This window comes from Prunus avium, chromosome 4 (assembly GCF_965620075.1).
Source record: "Prunus avium chromosome 4, drPruAviu1.hap1.1, whole genome shotgun sequence".
Taxonomy (NCBI): domain Eukaryota; kingdom Viridiplantae; phylum Streptophyta; class Magnoliopsida; order Rosales; family Rosaceae; genus Prunus; species Prunus avium.
In genome coordinates this window covers 24,861,115-24,876,081 of record NC_142287.1, presented here as the reverse complement: position 1 = coordinate 24,876,081, position 14,967 = coordinate 24,861,115, and the positions used below count along the sequence as shown (strand labels likewise).

At 38.1% G+C, this 14,967-nt stretch overlaps 1 long non-coding RNA gene and 1 pseudogene across 1 annotated transcript; one reads left to right on the top strand and one right to left on the bottom strand.

The window, feature by feature from the left end:
• The first annotated feature begins 466 nt into the window (after positions 1 to 466).
• On the top strand, positions 467 to 2,866 carry LOC110763268 (L-type lectin-domain containing receptor kinase IX.1 pseudogene; annotated as a pseudogene).
• A 1,272-nt stretch (positions 2,867 to 4,138) lies between these two features.
• LOC110763259 (uncharacterized) lies at positions 4,139 to 6,779 on the bottom strand. Its single transcript, XR_002527702.2, has 3 exons — positions 6,665 to 6,779; positions 6,301 to 6,569; positions 4,139 to 4,252 (listed from the first exon to the last, which is right to left on the bottom strand). It is a non-coding gene; the product is annotated as an uncharacterized LOC110763259 (long non-coding RNA).
• Between the last annotated feature and the right edge of the window lie 8,188 nt (positions 6,780 to 14,967).

Below are 14,967 nucleotides of genomic sequence, written 5' to 3'. Positions count from 1 at the left end.
CACATCATCACTGACTAGATGTTGATGAAAACAAAAACCCAAAAGAGAAGAGGTGATGACTAGATTAGTAGAAAACAAAAAATTCAACTCTCTCAAATCTCACTCAAGCCTTCTGAATGCCAAATGTCAATCAATTTGGACAAAAAATTTCACCTGCCACACCACAAGAGCCGGCCATTCTTAAATTAGACAGGGAATTTAAGACCGTCACCACCATGGTCACCGGTCTCCCATCATCACCACACTCTCTTGAATAAGACAATGAATTAAGAAAAGTCACCTTTGCAAACAACAAAAACTATAAGACAACAAAATACAAGATTCAAAAGAGTTTAATTTTCATGTGTATATTTTTATTGCATTCCACGTCAAACTGAAAACTCAATGCAACTAAACACACATAAATACCATGTCGAGCTAAAAACTCAATTGCTTGTTTGCTAAAGTCTCTGCAAAAAGGTTAGATATGGCACTCCAATCACCAAACCTTCTTCTATCCCTCCTCTTCTTTCTGTTCAGCCCTCTTGCAACTCCTTTAACCTTCAACTTCCCAAGCTTTCCCAATAGCACCAACACCATATCCCTCGAGGGAGAAGCTTGTATTGGCAGGCAGCTCATCACACTCACCAGATGCCCCAAAGAAAATGGGAACGTAGGTCGAGCCACCTATCGTGAGCCCTTCCTCCTCCGGGAAAATGCCACTGGAAAACTAGCTGATTTTACCACAACTTTCGCATTCATAATAGATTCAGGCCACGCTGACGGGATGGTGTTCTTTGTTGCACCACATGGATCCTTACTCAACAGTGCAACAGGAGGTGGTGGCAACCTCGGCCTCCCTGTCGAATACCTTCCTGGAGACATCTCAAGGACTCAGTATCCATTTGTGGCAGTGGAGTTTGATATCTTCAACAATCCAGCGCCAACCACCAAGGATCCTGACGGCGATCATGTTGGTATCGACGTCAACTCTCTCAAGTCTAATACTACCATGCCTTGGAATGGTGGTATTGAGGAAGGAAAACAAAACAGTGCTCGGATTAGTTATAACTCTAGCTCAAAAAATCTCAGTGTTGCCTTCACAAGTTTCCAAAATGGTACAAATGGTACCCAAGTTGAGGTAATCAATTATCTTTCTTACATGGTTGATCTGAAACAATACTTGCCGGATTGGGTCATCGTTGGGTTCTCTGCTGCAACAGGTAGTGAGGTTGCTGTGCATAAGATTGTCTCATGGAATTTTACTTCAACTGCTCTGGTTGATGAACCCAAGTCAGGAAATGCGAATGCCAATATAGGACTCCCAATTGGTTTGGGTGTTGGTGGGTGCCTAATCTTGGTTGCTGGGTTGGGTTTGGTTTGGCTCATTTTTTGGAAGAAGGGGAAAGCAGCAGGGGAACATGATGAGAATCCTTTCGCTAATAGCTTTATTCATGAGGAACTTGAAAAGGGCACCGGCCCAAGGAAGTTTTCCTACCGCGAGTTGGCTCGAGCAACAAGAAATTTTGAGGAGGGAGAGAAGCTTGGAGAGGGAGGATTTGGAGGCGTGTATAAAGGCTTCATAAAAGACTTAAACTCACATGTTGCTGTTAAGAGGATATCCAGCGGATCTAAACAAGGATTGAAAGAGTATGCATCAGAAGTGAGGATCATTAGTAGACTAAGGCATCGGAATTTGGTGCAACTCATTGGTTGGTGCCATGAAAAAAAAGAACTCATGCTTGTCTATGAATTCATGCCCAATGGCAGTTTAGATTCTCATCTTTTCAAAGAAAAAGGCTTGTTAACTTGGCAGATAAGATACAGTATTGCTCAAGGTTTGGCCTCTGGGTTATTTTATCTACATGAAGAATGGGAACAGTGTGTGCTCCACAGGGATATCAAGTCCAGCAATGTTATGTTGGATTCAAATTTCAATGTGAAACTTGGGGATTTCGGGTTAGCTCGACTTGTGGACCACGGAAAACAGTCACAAACAACAATTGTGGCTGGAACCAGGGGTTATATGGCTCTGGAATACGTTACCACAGGAAAGGCTAGCAAGGAATCCGATATCTACAGCTTTGGAGTTGTTGCTTTGGAAATTGCTTGCGGGAGGAAACCCATCGATCTCAGTTTAGAAAGTAGCCAAATCGAAATGGTAGAGTGGGTGTGGGAGCTTTATGGAGAAGGCACACTTATTCAAGCAGCCGATCCAAAACTTTGTGGACATTTTGATGAGAAACAAATGGAGTGCTTGATCATTGTTGGGTTGTGGTGTGCTCATCCGGATTATAAATTCAGACCTTCAATACAACAAGCGATCCAAGTGCTTAACTTTGAAGTTCCATTTCCCATTCTCCCATCCAAGATGCCGGTGGCCACCTATTTTGCTCCTCCAACATCACTCTCGACGTTGGCCACCGATTCCTCACAATTTACCCCATCTTCTACAACAAAATTCGTCTCCATCAACAACATTTCGGTCTCCACGATAAGTCTAAGTTCATAATTGTGATAAACTGTATTAAAATCTTTTGGAATTTATCTTTCAATTGTATACATTTAATAGTTGACAGCATTGTTGTGTTCATGTTGTAAATACTTTATGAAGTTTTAACTATTTTCTTTAGAAAGGCTTCTTTCACTGTATACTGTTTTCTTTTTGTTTTCTCCTCTTTAACCATGTTATGTATGACTGCTTCAGGACCACAACACTCAACGTTTATGTCTTTTATATGAGTATTAAAATTGTTGTGACTTTTTCGAAAAGGCCATTCTTGGTGTTGGTGTGAAGGTATCTCTATTATTTTGGGAATTGGCACTTTCTTTGTAATCTTTATATTATACATCATCGTAATGTCATTTAAAATTGTCCAAAGATTGATCTTAGGGGCTGTTTGGTACACCTCCTTGGATTGGATTGGATAGGACTAGCTTAAATAACACTGGAAACCCATGTTCGGTAAAAGAGGGGACTAACTTAAATGAGACTAAATAGCACAACAGTGATCAAAACCCTTCACTCGCTGCTCTAATATAGCGAAGTCGAAAAGTGGTTCACAAAATAGCGAACTCGCTAAATAAAACAGGCGAGTCCGAACTACACCAATTTCTCCTTCTTCTTCATTTGGAACTAGATTTTCTGGATTTTTGTTTTCTGTAAACCGTATCATACCAAAAACCATACCCAATTAAACACCTATCACCACCCAACCCACTGCATAACCCAGAACCTTGGCATCTCCACCTCCCCTGCACAACCACAACATCCCTTGCACAACCGATTTCCACAGAGCCAATAATTCCATTTGAAAAAATTAAAAACCAAAGAGTGACATATTTTGGGAAACAAAAATCAAGGGATGAAGAATTTGGATTCTTGAAAATAGAAGAAGATTAATGGTGGGTCTGTAACCTTTGGAAATGTTTCTTCCCCAATTAATAGGCTATTGCGTTTCCCTCTTTCATCGCCTCTTCCAACTGTGAGCAATCCAATAGGACCCCATCATCATCATAATCATCCCCATCTTGTTCGTTTTGTTAATGTGGGTAAGAATCTGATGGCCTTAATTAGGGGCAAAGTGGGGTGATAGGGAAGAAAAGAGGCATGGTTGTGTTTGTGGAAAGCATGGCCTAAGCTGTGTGGTTTGGGGAGGTAGGCAAATGGGTTTGAGGAGGATTGTAGGTGGTGAGGTGACGGGAAGAGGAAGAAGAGAAGATATTTGTGGTTCTCTCAAATATTTTATTAGTTTATAGTTAATTAATTATTTTAGCTTAAATTTTATTTATTAATTGTTTATATCAATTATGATGTTATTATCTAGTTTTTTTAAATAGAATTTTTATTATTTTTTAGAACATAAATTAACAAAAATACACTTGAAAAATGCTTATATATTATTATTCTAAAAAAGATATTAGAAAGCCTTAAAAAAAAAATTAGAATCCTTAATTAAATTTAAATATTACAATATTTATTTTGTAGTCCTACATAACACCAAACATAGGTCTTCACTATTTTTACAATCCAGCTTCTTAGTCCGACGCAGCACCAAACGTAGGTCAGTGCTTAATCCAGCTTAGTCCAATCCAAGCCAATCCAAGATAGTCCCATAATTTAGTTCAGTCCATAACAATCCGCCGTACCAAACGACCCCTTAGTGATCATCTGTGAACTCAGATACAGAAAATATAATAAGTTTTGTGCAACTGTGTCTCACTCATAAACTTTCACTCAAAGACAATGTCAAAATATAGCGCATGCTCTTGCCTAGTGTTAAGCTCATAATTTCATACATATACATGCCCAATTTACTTACTTCTTTTGCTTAGTTTCTTATAATTTTGAGTTATTTGCCTCCCTTTGTGTGTTTTGTAGGCCAAAAGAGCAAGAGAGCATAATTCATGCAATTCATGCATGTTAAGGCCTAATTTGGATGAAGAGAAGAAGAGCTTAAAGACAAACTCATTTTGGCTACAGCCCCCTGCCAGTCCAGTTCCGTAGGTCATATTGCAAGCTTTGTTTCAGCAACCTACATAGCTCGGATGAGGCAACATTCTTCATGAAAGTTGTTCCAATGGGTGTGTACTATAACATATCCAAAATTCAGCCCCATTGGATAAATCTGGAGTCCGTCACCTAGCAAACACAGAACCATGCTCAGGATGGATTTTGTCAGCGAGCAAACTGAGTTAGCAATTTGTTTCGGCCTTAACTTCCTCCTCCGAGCTTGGATTGGGCCAATACTTGTGTGGTTGGATCATACACATTCTGAAATTCACAATGGACATCTTAAAGTCTTCATTTGATTCAGCCTAGCCCAAGTTGTAAGCCCTTGAAGTTGCTGGTCATGCTGACCTCAGGATGAGCTGGTTGGAAGCTTGGTCATGGTGAGCTAGGCATGAGCTATTGTAGCTGGTTGGAAGCTTGGTCATGGTGACATGAAGATGAGCTAGGGCTGCTGGTGGGATTTATTGCTGAAGTGCATCAACCAATTCAGATTTTATAATGCAAGTGTTGTATGCATTAGTGAAGTGCATCAACCAATTCATCTTTTATAATGCAAGTGTTGTATGCATTAGCCATATTGAATTCAGATTTATCACTCCCCTCTCCCTATAAATACCACATCCATTCCACATTCAAGACACAACAAATCCTGAGATTCACAACCCCCACAATTCACTCCAACCATCCTCAAACACTCTCACAATCCCAAACACTCCAACAATCACCAAAACAACTTCAGCAAACTTCTCTTCCATTTCCCTACGAATTTCATCTTCCTTAGCCATCACCACTCACTCAAACTCATCCCAAATCACCTCCATATCCTTCATACATCTTTCTAGAAGTGGGGAAGCTCTTGGAGAAGCATTAGAAGTGGAGAAGCACTTGGAGAAGCCTTGGACACCACAAGAACTTCAGAAAAAGGGTTTTTCTACTCTTATTGCATTCATTATGTTTTCTCATTTCTGTTCAAGTCTCTTTTCCATTATGAGTAGCTAAATCCATAACTAGGGCTTCGATGTAACCTAACATGAATATTCTGGGTTTATAAGTTTGGAGTTTCAAGTTTGATTCATGATTCATGTTCTTATTCATTATGCTTATAAGTTAACATGCTTGTTTGAATGATTGATCACCATTAGAACTTGTTTGTTAACTATCTTGGTTTGAATTAAGAGTATACACCATGCTTTAATTCGAATTGAACTATGAATAGGAAGAGTATGTATGGACATTCGACAACAGGGATTAGATACATACTTGGTTGTTTAAAATGTTCTTCTATGCTTAATGGGTTCCTAATGCTTAATTTTAGGTTAGACAACAAATGATCAAATTAGGGAATTAGGAACACAAGGTTAGGACCAAACACCATGGCCTAATCATACTTTAGCTAGAATCAATCTTTGAATCTGAATTAGACTTGTTACTTGAATCTTTATAACCCAGAATTGAATTGTTATGGTGAATCGAATGCCCTAGTCTCCAAACCTGTGTTTTAACTTTCAAAACCACCCTTTGTTACTTTTGTTTACTTGCTTTCCGTTGCAATTTCAGTTTGTTCATTTCTTTCTATAATCACAAGCATTCTCACTTCAAAGTTCATTTTAATCTTGCTGCATTTGTTTTCAAACTCACTCTTGCTTTAAATTCTGTTTTAGATTTAACTTCCTAACTTCTTGAATTTGGTAATCTAAAGTACATAACTAATTTGAACTTCTCAGTCTTCGTGGGTACGACCTCGTACTTGTCTTGCTATACTACTAATTGCCCCGTACAATTGCGAGTTAACATATTATTAACAACACCTAGCTCATTACAATTTCAATCTTTTTTATTTATAAGCTTAGTCCATGCACGAAGCAGAATATTCAAATTCAAACTCAGAAATTATTGAGAGCAACAATAAAAAAATGACCAACAAAAAGCTAAAAATCAAACTGAAATCTGAAAGTAAAAATAGCAGAAACGTTGTTGGCTGCATTAAGCTCCCAACGATTAGCCACCATTTTTATAATCTGAAAGCTCCTGGTGCGGAGTGATGAGCTTGACTCGGCCAATAACATGCTCCTGACTCCTGAGGACATAAAAACAAACATCATCCAACAACATAAGGATCAATTAAACACTGAAACTGAGTAGAACCGATGGTTCCAATCAACACCCACATACAATTTTCACCAAAGATTTCATCTTTATGAAATTGGAAGTTGGGTTCGCTCTGCTGGTTCTTCTTCTGCAAGCAAATAACAAAGTTCATCAGTATTTAATTTTGCATAACTAAAAGATGGTATTTTTTTAGGGAGATGACACGCTAAAATGGCTTCGTCCAAAAAAAAACACGCTGGAGTGGCTTTCGCTAGAATAGAAACGAACACGTAGCTCAAAAAAAAGAGAGGCCTTACAAGGAACAGAGCAGAGCCCGCACCAGGAGCAGGCCAAGTCTAGCCCAATACATTAAAAGATACAAGGACAGAGAAAACCCACGAAGGCATCAAGTCAAGGGGAGCTTCTATAATGAGGAGGTTGAGTGAGGAGCTTATTTGAGGAGGCCCATCTCACCATCAAAAGGGGTGTGGACCCCCCAATGCACCACCCCCCCCCCAATGTACTTTGTTTTTTGTTGTTGATGGTGAGATTTCACCTCCTCAAATAAGCTCCTCACTCAACCTCCTCATTTTAGCCTCTCCGGTCAAGTCAACCCCTTCATGGGACAAACGATGCTCCATTCTAGCCTGATACAAGAGCCTAAAGAAGAGTGTGATTGCGCAAAGCAACCCGCTTAACTAAGGGCATCCTAGAGTTACGGAGGTCCGCATGGATTGTTCAACGGCCATCACAATCACACCGTTATGCCATGTTACTAATTTACATGGCATAACATTGACCGACGACATTGTTAATATTTCATGGGCGCATTTATACGTGTTATGATATAAGTGGATTGGCAACATCATGTCGTGGTTTTCGATAACACCAAAAAATTCTCAATAGACCCAATGTATCGAAACCTTCTATCTAAAGGTGAAAACCACTCTTCCGCCTAGGTATGAACTATTCATCCATCGAATTCCTCAAACACAATTTCCTTACAGAAAATGAATAAAAAATTATGTGGATTACATGCTAATATTCGTAATCAAATACCCTTACAATCAGGAATGTAATCAACTAGAAAATAGTTGATCCGATTCTAATTTCCTAATTACCATGTCTAAGTTCCTCAATTTATAATTTTCCCTCATTCATGCTAATTAAACGTGCCATAAATGAGAGAATGAAATTTTTGCTTCTTCTTAGGCGTGTGTTGGTTTGACTCAGTTCCTCTTTGGGCTGAAGCGGCTTTGGTTGATGATATGATTGGGGTCTCTAGGCCCCGTTTAGTTCGTGTTGTGTAGGTTTTGTTTGGGGTTTTTTCCCCCGGTGTCATAAAAAGAAACACTTTTGCTTCTTCAATGAATGAGGGGATCCAAATTTATAAGCCCAGAGGTCAATACGCTGGATATTAAACCCAAGCCTGCATTCACTGGGCCATAATGGAATAACAATACCAGCCCCGAAACTCCCTTGATGCTGATTTAAATTTAAATTTACATGAATAAATAAAAACGAAGGACACGTCATGTGATCCCAAAAACAAAAACAAACAGTCTTGAATCTCATGATGGCCTCCAATCAAGTGGATCAAATCAAAACACAATGCCATATCAAATCGATTTAAAATCAAACATCACCTCCATGTAGCATTCAACCCTATCTTCATATATTTCAATGGCCCCACAAAGCATCACACCTGTTTAGTGCTGGTGTCATCTGAACCGTCCATCATACCTCTTTTTTACGCATCAAGATTTCACTCGTGTTAACCTCTAGGCGTTGACAAATGCTACGCTTTTTTAGTTTTGAGGACAACCGGATTGATTGAAAATTGATTTGATATTTTGATCTTATTCATGCATGCAACGTCAAGTTTTAATCAGTCAATTACCAACAAAAAAATAAAAAGTTGTTTAATCAGTTTCCAAGGAATTTGGCTGAAAATTTTGCACTTTCCATAAGTACTTAGTGAACCAAATTTTCATGAATAAAAGTCAATCATCATGATAAATATGCACCGGCCTAAGATAAAAATGGAAGTGTTTTTTTTTTTATATAACGGAAATAGTTCAATTACAAACAGAAATCACATGTGGCTACGCAGGCCCGAAAATATCAAAATAAATAACTTGGACGGTGAAAGCCTGTACATAAAAATGAAAGTTGCAAAATATTAATAATTTTGGTGTGAGTCTTTGTTTCCCAAGGGAATTTTAAAATATTAGAGTAAATATTGGTGTATGATATGAGCAAGCAAGATCACGAGCACCACTAGGGTTACGACAATTTTGGAACCTCATGTGACAAAATGGTATTTTTCCTGCAATAGAAAGCGACCCAAAGTAGAATTACTTGCGGGCAGGATAGATTGATGGAATAATGCATCATGCATGCATTTTCAATCACTTTCTTGCTAAGAATCATAGAGAGATTGGAATGATTTTCAACCCAAACCTTAAAAGTGCCTCAAACCGCCTGCATATAGATATACCACTCTCATTGGAAATCCTGATGCTTTTTTTTCATTTAAAGTCCTGTTTGGACTCAAGGAAAACGAAAAGGACTCTGTAAAAGACTACTGATGTGAGTCACAATCCATCTAAAAAGATATGCAAAATTTTGTTTAAATTCCCCTTCCCCTTTGGGGCTTTTCATCCCAAGTTTTTACCTTTTTTTTTTTCTTTTTTGGGTCCAGAAGAATCTCCCATTTCATAGAGCGTTAGTTGAAACTTATCTTATTGTTTGTAGTCAACAAAATGCAAAATACAGAAACCAAAAACCATTCACTATGGAAAACATATAAAAAAATGAAATTTCTTTCCTATATGCGTATAGTGATCCGTGAATGCAATTGCATCCGTAAAACAAAGAAACTGAGATCGAGATAGAAGTCACCGACAACCGAATATCCCGCACAGAAGAAAAATTCATGAATTCACCACTAGTACGGTTGTTACTTGAGGTGGTGTTGCGCATTCGTTGTTAAAGCCATTTGTGGGGTACCCTGGCATAAATATTTCCTACAATTAGATAGAAGACAATCAGAATACATGATTTTACAATTTTAATGCTTGATGAATTTATTTTTGTTAACGATATGCCTAAGCCTGAGAAGTTTGTACAAGCAAGCAACTGTGCGGTGTTGCAACTTGCAAGGTACAAAATTAAATTTTGGACATGTCCCCAAAACCAATATCATTTAAATCAGGCGGCCGAAGACACAATACACCCATCAGCAATGATAAATAATGGAATCCACGAAAGAACCCAACCCCACGGGAGGACACGTACGGTGGACCCACAAGCTGATGTTGACGTGTCGCAATCAGAGGCGTAGGAAATATAGGGTGGCATTATTGAGACGAGACGACTGACACACGCGATTATTGTAATCAGGGCATTTCGGGGCGAGGTGGGGTTCGGGGGAAAATGGTTGCGTACAGTGCGCACCACAGTACCACTAGTGCTGCTGGGGCCGGCGAGCGGGACCCACAGACCCAAATGGAGCGAAGAAATTTAAAAGCGCTAAGCGCCGTTGGCGGAGGGCGGCGGGGTGATTTCACGTTGTCGTCACGCGCGATCCGCAAGGCTCAAACGTGATCGCTCTCGATCCACGCTCCTTTGTTTTTTATGCCAACCCCACTACAAGACGAGGCTAAATCATTTTCTCTTTTTTTTTTGAAGCTCCCAAACCAAATCCCAAAATATAAGTCTTTGGTTGTGGTTGGATTCAAACGGGGGTTCTGTAACTATGTCCTTTTTCTTTTTCTTTTTTCTTTTTTTTTGTTGGGGTGTTTTGGTCTTTTCGGTGTGTTCATGTGAAAAACATAAGAGTGTTATATCCAAAATATAAAAATAAATTCTTCTATAGTTCGTGGATGGACATTATTATCCTTCATTTTTTTTCTCTCTTTTTTCCTTTAAATTGGAAGGGAATATATACAACCTAATCCCAAGACTTTTGGCAACTGAATTTTAATCACACGAAAAGATTAAACTATTATTTAACAATGGTGTGAAATTGATTTCATCCATTTGATTGAATAGCAATATCCACATCATCATAATATTACAACTCATATTTTGCTGCTGTTTAATCTTTTACAGGTATTTTTGTTCCCAAAATACACCTGTACTTTAATATTTGATATTTGGTATCTTCCACATTTTTAAGAGCTGATATTGGACTAATTTATGTTTTTTTTTAATGTCATTAGATGATAGAGAATTAAATTTGATTACCTTAAGATCTCGTTTGGTTCATGGGAAAGGAGGCTTGGGGATGAGAAATTAATTACTTTCCCATGTTTGTTAAATTCGGGCATGGGAAATGATTGTCTAGCACATGGGAAAATATGGGGGAAAGTGAAGCTCTCTTCTCAACTTTAGTTTTGTTTTCCCTCCTCGTGGGAAAGTTTGGGAAAATAAGTCAACATTCAATGCACATTTTTCATGACCATTTTGTCCCCGTGAATAATTTAGAATTACAATGTATCATTAAATGCATTCTTTTTTTATTTGATTTAATATTTATATAATTGAAAAATTATATAAACTTTGTTTTCCATTCCTACTCAAAACAAACATGGGAAAGGAAACAAAGTGAAATATCCCGGTTACTTTCCAGACTTTATCAAACGTGAGAAAAGATTTTTCCATTTCCCATCCCTTGGGAAATGACATGCTTCAAATCCGTTCCGTGAACCAAATGGGCCTAAGATTGTCTTTTGCATGAATCGACCTCTTAATGAAGTTGAAAATGAATCTAAAAAACAAATATCAGGGACATATTCAAAAAGAAATGCGAAGATCAATTTTTTATTATTATAAAGAGCGATAATATTTTATTAATAAGAAGAACAAAACCAAGTACAAAGTCTTTATGGTGTCAAATATGAATAAATTTTCTCCGATGGCCAAACGCAACAACAAGTTGAATTGATATGGAGAGAATCACGCACAACCCACAAATTGTTTAAAAATTTTGATTCAGCAACCAAAAGCACGCATGCTCAAACGTACAATACAAATCCAACACGCAACAGTCGAAATGCCAGGTCCATATTGAAAGCCGAAAACTAAAAAGAAATCAAACTAACAAACGATAATAAACTCCTAAAGAGTTCTCCACATCCTCCTGGGTAGGGGTGGGCATGGGTTGGGTTGGGTCAATTTTAGTCCCGATTCGTAATCCAACCCGATATATAGCGATTTATGATTTCTCGAACCCAAGACCTATTCATTATTAGGCTAACCCAACCCAACTCAAACGTTTTGTGATCGAGTTGGGCAGTTCGGTCAGGTTAACTCAAAATTAAGCATATTTTTAAATTTTGGTTCCAACCTGTAACCTAATCCATACATAACAGTTCATGATTTTTTGAACCCAAGACCCGCTCATTTTTAAGGCAACCCAACCCACTATGATCAAGTTGGGCAGTTTAGTCGAGTTGACCCAAAATTGTGCTCGTCCCTACTCCCAAGTGACCTCAAGAGAGCTATAACGCTATTCTGGCTAAACCCTAACCCAACACAACCAAACTTATTCCAATCATTGTAGCTCCAAACTCATGTTGAAGGCTAACAATTGGAGCTAAATCCTTGTATATATAGGGCAAACGCTGGCAACTATCACAACGATGACATCGTTTCACGACAACTGCTTCTACACCACAAAATAAAAGGGGCAAGGGAGGGAAGGACAAGATTGGGGAAGGGAAGAGAGGAAGGCGGCCGAACCCCAAAAGGGGTCACGGCTAGGGTTTCTTTTCTTAGGATGGTTTTTCTTGAGAAAGGTTCATGTGAATTTGAACATGTAAAGCCGAAATTATTAATTATTAAGATTGAGACAATTCCATATCATCTTGCATACAATATAGAATATACCAAAAGCTTTGTATCTGTTGAACATTACCTAATATGTAGGGTTGAGCATTTCAAACTATAAATCGAACCGAATCAGCCGGCTCAGTTCACAACTAATGCATAATTTAAGAGAAACACCTCACCACTGTATTGGCAAGCCTTCTTGTGCTGTAATTGTACAATCAATATATATAAGAGTTTCATGCTCCAATAAAATTAATGAGAGAGAGAGAGAGAATTAGGGTGAGAAACCCTAAATCATATTTTCACTTTCCAATGCTTCCACTATTCTCCCGTCTCCCTAATTTTGTCTAACCAAAATCGAGTCACACCGAATCATTGTTCAAAGAACCGACATGTTGTTTTTCCAAGATGGTGGTTTGGCGTTGGCGAGACTTCCTCCACCGAGGTTGTTATAAAGCATGTTTGAAATTAGTTTACGATAGGAATTTGCTTAACGTAGAATAATTCACAAGTAATATACCTAATGAGTATATATTGTACCTACAAGTCATAGTACCTTATCAAACCCTATATCCATATACTATATCTAATAAAATACAACTACCTTATACCATATAATAGAGTTATATCCATCAACAATATATGCGTAAATCATATAACCTAATTTACCTTCATCATATTTAATACCTAAAAGAACCACCAAGCAAGAACTTGGTAAGACATTCCCACAAGCCAAAGGAGGAAAAATGTGATCGAAGAATTAGAGCAAACATTCAGGACATGACATGCTTGTTTACGGCCCCTTATCAAAAGCTGCAAAAGTTGATACAAAGTAAATAAATGTGAGGGTGACACAATTGGTGTTCATAACATAATTCAAGAAACGTGTGGCATTAAATTATACACTAATTTGTCAATTTCCATAAAAAATTTCACTTGTTCCCAAATCCCAAACATGATGTAATAGTCACAATGGCCGAAGAAAACGTCTGAGCCAATCTGCTGCTTGGCCGTCCATTTGACATTTCGAATGGGGGGAGAAGAAAGAAAGAGCAACAGAAGAGAAGCCGTGAATCCCAAGCCATAAAGCAAAAAAGTCACAGAGGATGCCAAAAGAAGGAGAAGATCGTGGGGGATATTTTTCACCTTTTTCTGTTAACCCTACTGTTATGAAGCGCCTTGACAACTAGAAAAAAATGCAAAATGGAAGCAAATCTAAGCAGCTGCAAATTGAAATATTGTCCGTTCTCCAATGTCAAAAAATAAATAAAAAAATGTGTGCGTGTGAATTGAGAGACCCAAGCATGCAGATTGAAGAGATGATTTGATGTAAAGCCTGTGTAGGGTGGGGTTGTTTCTCAAAATCCGAGCATGATGTGTCAAAATCCCATTGCATCAATCTCTTCTCTCCCACCTCGCCCCCCACCACCACCCCTCTTCTCTTTTTGAAATCTCTGATTGTGATGGATGGAATGGATGGATGGATGGATGGGATTGCTGAGTCGATCCATTGCATACTTAATTTAATCATTTCGTCTGTTGAATTTTGAACCACCCCATTTTTTTATTTATTTTTTAGGTGTAAAATCAATAAATCAACTTCACCAACCACTCCTGCTCCTTTTCACTTTTTTTTTTTTTTTCCTTCCAGTTTTTACCTTTCTTTTCTTCCCCTTCCCCCTTTTCTGATAGGAAAAAATGTCCAATTTCCACTTCCAGTAAGATTTGTTTTTCCTAACACTGTAAAGCGTTCATCGTAAATATGGCATAAAAGATGAGGTCAGGACTCTCTCAAGAGCTTTGTGTGATTACATTGCAACCCTTTTGAGATTTTTAACCTAATCTTTATATTTTTGGAGGTTACATTTGGAGAGAAGAAATTCTGGAGTTTCAATCCTGAGTACCAAGCAGGAGAAACACAACCACAGCGGTAACCCCACTCGAATTTAACCTATCTTTTACTATCACAAAAAATTAAAAATAACGATTGTTATAGAATCCTGCTTCAGCTGCAGACAGCAAAATTTTGCCATCAGCTTGGTATCAGAAATTGAGTACGATTGGTGCAGTGATGATCAAATTAATTATAAGGGTAATAATAAAGTGGTAAGCTTTTTTTGGGTTGAAATTACTAGCTTTTTTGAGAGGGTAAAAATCTAATATATCTACAAGCCTTGGTTTTTAGCTACTTCCCTTCCCGAGTGTAATATTTTTGTCTTATGGGCCAAACGGTGGTTGTACTTGAATTAGCATGAAATTGTGATGTGTGTCAACCAGTAAAGGTGACTCTCAAACAGTTTTAAAAGTCAGTGTGTACCAAAATCCAATCTCTCTCTCTCTCTCTTACTTCCAAAGCTCCAGTTCTTTACCTAAACTTCAAAAGATTAAAGGAAGAAAAAAGTGAATGCGAATACAGATAATGGGTTTGCAGAAATGCCAGAAGCCTTGCATGCTGTAGTTTTTTTTCGTATGCTTGGAGATTATGATCTTCAAATTTGGCAGAGAAAAGAGTAGATAAATAATATAATAATTAACAGAGATAGATGGTG